The sequence below is a fragment of the Tasmannia lanceolata genome, unplaced genomic scaffold, assembly GCF_043159265.1.
Source record: "Tasmannia lanceolata isolate RefF3 unplaced genomic scaffold, GAP_Taslan_0.1 ptg000011l, whole genome shotgun sequence".
Taxonomy (NCBI): Eukaryota; Viridiplantae; Streptophyta; class Magnoliopsida; order Canellales; family Winteraceae; genus Tasmannia; species Tasmannia lanceolata.
In genome coordinates, this window is record NW_027518688.1 from 5,237,307 (window position 1) to 5,245,527 (window position 8,221).

General features: G+C 49.4%; 1 long non-coding RNA gene across 1 annotated transcript; it reads right to left on the reverse strand.

Annotated features, from left to right (window-relative positions):
* Positions 1–6,179: 6,179 nt before the first annotated feature.
* Positions 6,180–6,986, reverse strand: LOC143886118 (uncharacterized). Its single transcript, XR_013253683.1, has 3 exons — positions 6,768–6,986; positions 6,637–6,692; positions 6,180–6,525 (listed from the first exon to the last, which is right to left on the reverse strand). It is a non-coding gene; the product is annotated as an uncharacterized LOC143886118 (long non-coding RNA).
* Between the last annotated feature and the right edge of the window lie 1,235 nt (positions 6,987–8,221).

The window sequence follows — 8,221 nt, forward strand, 5'->3', positions numbered from 1 at the left end:
TGGATGTCTGATGGCATACCAACTGCGAGTCGGCACTACAACAAATTGTGGTGTTTGTATATTAATTTTCTTGTAAATGCTTAATCAAATCACTTATGATTTTCTATGAAATTAGAATTTTAGGAGAACTGTCACTTAGATTGAATCCAGACAAATAAAGAAATCAAGATACACATTTAGGATTCACATTGAAATTAGATCATAGGATGCATGTCCCGTAGTTAGCACATTAACATAGAGTTGAATGAGCCATTTAAAATAAGTTTAAAAGAGTTAGCTTTTGGAATCAAAGACCGATTATCAGGCAGGAATGGTGCATGTGGTGGATAACTCCCATACCTTTCATTCTCGTAACCAGGTAGCGAGTCTAGATTTTTGGTTAATTACGAGTCCTAGATCTCACATCTAGGTGGCGACTCTGTCAGTCTCTTTTGTGTGGAGTTCGGATTGCCTTAGTGATCCCAAGTTCACATAAAAGATGAATTAAAATCAATAATAAAAATGCACACGCCAATCGCGTGGGTACGAGAGAGCGTGGCGGCACGCGCCCCACCCCCTCTCGCGGGATCGGGTCCCACAGTGGGGCCCTCGCCATTTTCCATTGTTGCTGGTTTCGCGGCCGAGGCCGTAGATTCCACTATAAAGTAGCGAGGGCTTGGGATTTAATAGCCGGCCTCGGTCGGACCTGTTTGTCGAACTCTCCCAGCTCGACGGCCCAACTTACCATCCTGCCCGAGGTCTCTGGTTTTTGGAGAATTTTCCTCAGGGGCTGGTCAGTCAGAAGCACTATGGGGTGGGCTTGGAAATAGGGGCGGACCTTTCGGGCGGCGTTGACGACTGCGAGGGCAAATTTCTCTATGTTTAGGTATCGGACCTTCGCACCGTGGAGAGTTTTGCCCACATAGTACACCGGGTATTCCTTCTTGTTGCTTTGTTTGGCTAATACCACACTTACCACTGTGGGGCTGATGGTCAGGTACAGGAATAGTTCTTCTCCCGGCTAAGGTTTGGCGAGTACGGGCGGTGTCTGGAGGTATTGTTTCAAGGCGTCGAATGCTTCTTGGCAGGCCGGGGTCCATTCGAATTCTTGTATATTTTTCAGTTGCTTGAAGAAGGGCTGGCATTTTTCCACCGACTTGGGCATAAATCGGCCGAGGGCGGTGATTCGCCCTGCGAGCCTCTGTACTTCTACCGCTGTTGTTGGGGGCTCCATGTCTAGGATGGCCTGGATTTTTTCGGGGTTGCCCTCGATCCCTCTCTGGCTAACCATGAACCCTAAGAACTTTTCGGAAGTTACCCCGAAGGCGCATTTTGCGGGGTTCAACTTCATCCGGGCTCGTCGCAGGGTGTTGAAAGTTTCGTGAAGGTCAGAGATGTGTTTGGAGGCTTCCAAACTTTTTACCAGCATGTCGTCGACATACAACTCCACGTTCCTTCTGATTTGCGCCCGGAATAGCTTATTTACGAGCCGCTGGTAGGTGGCGCCTGCGTTTTTTTAACCCGAAGGGCATGACGGTGTAACAGTAGACGCCCTGATCGATAATGAACGCTGTTTTTGGGATGTCTGGTTCGTGCATTTTCACCTGATTGTAGCCTGAGAAAGCATCCAAGAAGGTGAGGAGTTCGTGCCCGGATGTGGCGTCGATGAGTTGGTCTATGCGCGGGAGGGGGTAGGGGTCCTTTGGGCAGGCCCGGTTTAGGTCTGTGAAGTCTATACAGGCCCGCCAGCCTCCACTAGCTTTCTTGACCATGAAGACGTTAGACAGCCACTCGGGGTACCTGATTTCTCTGATAAACCCGGCTTGTAGTAGCTTCTCCACTTCGGCCTTTATGTGAGTTTGACGTTCTACCGCGAAGTTCCTCTTTTTCTGCCGGACGAGTTTAAGGGCTGGGTTCACGTTTAACTTGTGAATGGCCAACTCCTTGGGTATCCCGGGCATGTCCTTAGCGGACCATGCGAACATGTCTTTATTGGTTATGAGGAAGTCGATCATCTGGTATCGCAAGGTGCCTTTCAGCAGGGAACTGATCCGGACTTGTCTCTCCGGCTGATCTTGGGCTATGGGGATGGAGTCTACCTCCTCAGCGGGCTCTCCTCTGATCGTGCGGGCCCGTTGCCAGGGGTCTTCACTACAGATCGTGAATTTTTCAGCTGGGGCGTTGGTTCCTCTTAGGCTCGCTGCGTAGCACTGGCGTGCTATCATCTGCTGCCCCCAGACCTCCCCTACTCCGGTTGGAGTGGGGAATTTCATCTTGAGGTGGGGGGTGGAGACTACTGCTCCCAAATCTCTTAGAGCGGGGTGCCCAATGATGGCGCTGTAAGTGAAAGGAATATCCACAACCATGAAGGTGGTCAGGATGGTCTTTTGGAGGGGTACGTCCCAAAGGTCACGGGTAAGTCGATTTTGCCATTGACCCGTACCGACGCCCCGGAGAATCCATAGATGGAATACTCTACGGGTCCTAGCCTCTCTTTGCCAAGTTTCATTTCTTTGAAGGTTCCGAGGTGTAATACATTGATGGAGCTTCCTGTGTCAACCAGAATCTTTCCTATGTCGAAGTTGGCGACGACTAGCCTGACGACCAGTGCGTCGTCGTGCGGGACTTGTAGTCCGTCGAGGTCTTCGTTGGAGAAAGTGATGATCTGATCTTCACGGGGCGGATCTGTTCGGGCCTTTTTGGAAGGCATTTCCATGGAGAACACCCGCTCTGCATACGCCCGCCGACCAGCTGTTGTCGGCCCTCCCGCTGCCGGCCCTCCTGTGATGATATTGATTTTTCCTATGATGGTAGGCGGTTGTTCACGGGCCTGCGGTTGTGCGGGAGGCTCTTCTTTCCGGGGGCGCTGGTGGCGGCGTGTGTCGTGTCTGCTGCGGGATAGACGTCTGCTTCGGGAGCGACGCCTGCTAGGGGATCGGTGTCGACTTGTAGATCGGCGACGGCTGCTAGACCGGCGCCTACCGTGTGACTGACACCTGCCTCTGGGCTCGTCGGGCGGATGTTGGACCTCGCGGGAGTTTTCGTTAGGGCTCCTGAGATATTGATTTAGGTTCCCTTCCTCGGCCAGCTTTTCCAGCTGGAGGCGGAGGTGGAAACAATGGTCAGTTTCGTGGCCGTGGTCCCCGTGGAATTCGCAGAACTTTTTGGCGGACCTCTTCTTTGGGTCTGTGGCCATTCTCTTGGGGGGGGGTCAGGAGACCCTGATCCCTGATAGCTAGTAGAACATGGGAGAGGGGAAACTTTAGTGGGGCGCTTCCCAGTCTTTCAAAGATGGGGACGGGGTTCCGGCCTGCCTGTCTTTCCTCGGCTCGTGGCCTCATGGCCCTTCGGCCGTCGTTGTTTTTTCTTTCATCGGGGCCGGGTTGGTTCTGCTCTCGAGCGCAGGCTTCTTATGCTCGCACGAACTTGTCAGCCTTGGATTCAAGTTCCTGCAGGTCCCGTGGTGGCTTGAGGGTGAGATGCAGCTTGAGATTCGGATCGGTGGTGGCATGCTTTAGTGTTGTGACCGCTATTTGGACGTCCATGTTAGAAAGTTGGGCCAATTCGGCATTGAATTTTAACATGAAGTCTCTTAGGGTTTCGTTTCTTCCCTGCCGGAGGGCTAAGAGGGCGTCCGCTGGATCGTGGCGGAGGCGGTTGTTGGCGAACCTTGTGCTGAACTTCCTTCCGAATTCGTGGAAGGATGCGATGGAGTCGGGCTCCAATCTCATGTACCAGTCGTTAGCGGTCTTTCTCAACAGGGAGGCAAAGGCTCTGCACATGAATCCGTCCGACGCGCCCCGGAGCGTCATTACCCTTTTGAAAGTTTGGAGGAACTCAAGGGGGTTTGTGCTTCCATCGTACAGACCGAAACGGGAGAGGTCTATTCCTGCTTCTGCTGGGGTTTTTAAGACCTTCGAGGTGAATGGGGATGCCGTTTCCCTCTCCCATTCGTCAAGGATGCCGTGGGCGTAGGGATTTTTCATTTCCAGTTTTACCTCTCGGATTTGCCTTTGCAGGTCGGCTATCGGATCCAAGCTGGCTGGTTGCGCTGAGGTTGCTACTTCTTCCGCCCAAACCGGGGGCGGTTCCTGGAAACAAGCAGCCCGGACAGGGGGAGCGCGGCTTAGCGTAGCCTGCTTCCCGCTGTCTCGCTGGTGTCCCCTAGCAGTGGGGGGCAAAGGGCTATTTGCCGATGGGGACGGCGTCCAGCGGGCCGGTGCTCGTCTTTGCCGGGGATGACGATCCCCCGGCTGTTCTTCGTCACCTTCGTCGTAGGCTTCCGTCTGGTCCTGTGTTGTCAGGGGCCTCCCCGGGGCCGGTGGGTCCGGCGGAGGCAATCGTTGGAGTAGTTCTTGGCGGAGTTCATTGAACATCTCCATGGTGGGGCCCATCTGCGGTGCGCTGGAGGAGGGCTGGCGTCGGCCCGAGAGCGGTGAGTTGGGCTGTCGGGAGCTTGAGGTGTTGGTTTGTGCGCGTTGAGCCTGGCTCCTGGTCATCACCCCTATTTCTTGTTGTTGGGTGTGGTTTATCATCGCCATAAGGCGTTCAGTACTCGACGAGTCCCACGGATGGCGCCAATATGATGGCGTCTGAATCCGGGTCTGCTATCCTGCGGTCAGTAGAGGGCCTCCGCGGGGTCTGCAATCACAAACAAAGGGGGTCAGGGGGTCCGAGGTGAGTCCCGGACGACCACTTCGACACCCAAGTTAGATCCTTCGACCAATCAATATAAAGGACAGCAAGAAGAGGAAGAGGTTTGATCAGGGTTACCAGGACCAAAATGCAGGTTCTTTTCTGGGTGTGTGAATGAGTGGGTCGGAGGGGACTAGCAGGGAGAGTAGGATTGAGTTCCTAGTCTCCTCTGTTGTTGCCTCGCCTCTTTTTCCGGTTGTTTTGCAGAGCTGAGAATGGGGAAAGTCTTTTCTAAAACGTGGCCCCCTCTCTTCTTCCCTTCCCTTCCTTTTAAAGGGAAGCGCGCGGGCCTTTTCATCATTATGGAGAGAAAACCTTCCTTTGCAAGATTGGGCCGTTCCCCTGCTCCGTCGGCGCGCGTGGCTTTGCCGGGTATTTCCTTCCATAACTTGTGATGATGAGGCCTGGACGGCGAGAGAACGACACGTGTCGTGATCGTATGGTCTTGCCATTTCCCCACGCCTTTCTTCATGATGGTCTAGGCCTTATTTGTGCATGGGCGACACATGGCGATATCTGGAGGCGACGCCGTATTTGTGTCCCATCAGTTCGTACAGTAACATTAAGGCCCAATTTAGGCCCTACCCATATTTTTGAAAATGAAGTGTACCGTCCAGACCATAGGATGATCCGAGCCGCCCATTTGATGGGCCATAACGTAAATGGGTTGTGCCCCCAAAAGGGTTGGCCCATCAAATGAATGGTTTGGATCATCCTGTGGTCGTACAGTAACATTAAGGTCCGTCCACAACATAGGATGATCCAACCCGTCCATGGTTTGGATAATCCTATGGAGTTGGTCGTACACTAACATTAAGGCCCAATCGTAGGCCCCACCGATATTTTTCAAATTGAAGCGTACCGTCCACAATATAGGATGATCCAAGCCATCCATGGTTTGGATCATCCTATGGTGTGGTTCGTACCAATTTAGGCCCCACGCATATTATTGAAAATGAAGTGTACTGTCCCAGACAATAGGATGATCTGAGCCGTCCATGTGATGGGCCACAATGTAAATAGGTTTTGCCCCCAAAATCATTTCCGTAGGATGATCATCACCCTACAATCTATAGAGGTTGCATAAGATGTAGTTTCTATTTAGATCGGAGGGCTAGGATCAGCCTATGGAAATAATATTTTGGGACACAACCTATTTACGTTTATGGCCCATCAAATGGACGGTTTGGATTATCCTATGGTTTGTGGTATTGGCGGGGCCTACGTTGTTCAAAGATGGGCCCACCATTCCACCAACTGTTTCTGTTTGGCCCACCAACTGTTCCTGTTGTGTGTGTGTGGGGAGAGAGAGAGAGAGAGAGAGAGAGCTAGCTGGGAAAAGGTTAGCCAGCCGTAAGAGGGGAAAATAGCCTGGGGGGGGGGGGGGGAATATCAGCGCCTTTGCAAAAAAGCCATTTCATGGGCAGCTTTTACACGTGAGAACAGCAATACAGGTTGGCTCTTTGACGGATTTTGTCCTATTCCTTTAATTCATCTGTGGTGGCTGTTGTATTGAGCAAAAGCGAGCCGCATAATGGCTTTCAGTGAAATTGCCATTCAAATACCATACTATGAACAAATAAAGTCGAAAATACAAGATTAATTTCTTAGACTTGAGACATTCTTGCCACTAATTTAATACAAACAGAGCAAGCAGCAAAAATCCTATTTAATTACGGTTTGAATTTGAAATTGACAAAAATGCCCTTCACATTCCACTGCTGTCTATTTAATGTTTTTTCATGAGATCGCTCCTGGCGGAGGTGGAACTATTCCAGGTTTTATGCTCCGTCCTGGACCATCGTAGTCCATGGAAAATTCGATCATCACTCTTTCTTTCACCAAATCCTCCTAAAAAAACCAACAAAAGGAAAGCAGGATTTCAACTCCACGGCCTGAAAAGAGTACCAAAAATCATAAAAACCCCAAGTAGAAGGAGAAAAGAATAATTGCAAATGTCACCTTGGGAAGATCCGTACAAGTTACTCTCTCAAACTCTATTTCTTTTCTCCCGTATCCTACAAGATATTGAAAGAAATTCATAAAAATGTATAGATAGAGAGAGATAAAAAATTGACGAGGAAAATAACTACCTGGAGAAAAGGAGAGAGCCAGAATAGCTGATAACAAAAGAATAGTGAGAAAGAAAGATCGACCCATGATTTCTTTACCCTTTTCGGAAATGGGTTTTTCTCAGATTTAAGAAGCCAGTTCTAGTCTTTATAGTGTGAGCAGGAGGGAAGAAGAACTGTATTTAATTGTCGAAAACTTCTTTGCCTTCGTCAGAAGTCAGAACAACGATTTTTTCCCATTCTAGCCGTCGTGTGCTTAGAGCCGCTACTTTATCATAGGAATACTTGTCAAACATAGACAATTTGACAATTTGATGCAGTCAATAGGAAAATAGTAGCTCTCATTGTCAGAGTCGGATAATGTAGACTCAGAAATTGCTTTAATTTACATGCCGTGTTGTTGGTGTCTAAACAATGTTTTCCTTTTACATCCTTTGTCACTTGTTTTGTTCCTTTGTTCCCTCGCGGTGTATATACTTCGTTTGGTTGCACAAAAGCTCGGTATGGATTTGGCATGCCATTCCTTGTTTGGTTGCCAAAATAAAATTGGATTTAGATGTCTCTCATGTAGTAATTACTTATGTGATGCTGTGGATTCTATGTCCCCTCTAAAAGCAAATCCTTCCAAAACTAAAGAATCCTCTATCCCTATATTGGTAATGACACCCCTACTCAGTCTCTTACTTTCTGAGGATATCCCTGCAACCAAACACTGCTTCACTATTTTCCGAGGTAATTCTAGACAAATCAAAATATTTGTCTCCTCCCATTTGACTTCGGAATTTGCTAGGCAATACCTGGGAAAGCCATTTCACGGCTCGCTTTGGCATGTGCGGACAACCACACTTGTTGACTAGTGTTTGTTTGGGATGAAAGATAGAGTTTGACTTTATAATTTAATTTATCTATGACATTTTAAAACTATGGCAACAATAAGAATGGACCATAATAATATGCATAGACTTGCAAGCTTGTAGGGTTTACTTGCAGGTATGGGGCGCTGTCATGTGCCAGCCCGTGGTCTCGGTTTGAGGCGTGACAAAAAAGTTGGTCGGGCACCATAGTGTGGATGGAAAACAAAATCTGGGAGGGTAGGAGTCCTAGAAGTGAACAATATTTACATAGTGATTATGGGGCGTGACAAGTATCCCTCCACTTCTCTTCCTAGTTTTGTAAATGGTGGGCCAATGGACGGTGAGTACACGCGCGCACGGCATGGGTATTGACTTGTAGGATGATAGTGGTGCACTTTGCACTTTGCACTGCGCATTGTCACAATGAGCAATTAAAGTGCTTAAATTTTTTGTGATTTGATCTGAGCCGTTGGATAAACATTGGATTGATCTAATGGTGCTCCTGTGGATCCCGGATGGCGGAGGGGCATTGCGGCCGCGCCTTCTCCCGTCATCTCCCCACACTCGTGTTGTGGATTCAGGGTATAATATGGCTTACCAGACTTCTGTTGAGGAACAGAA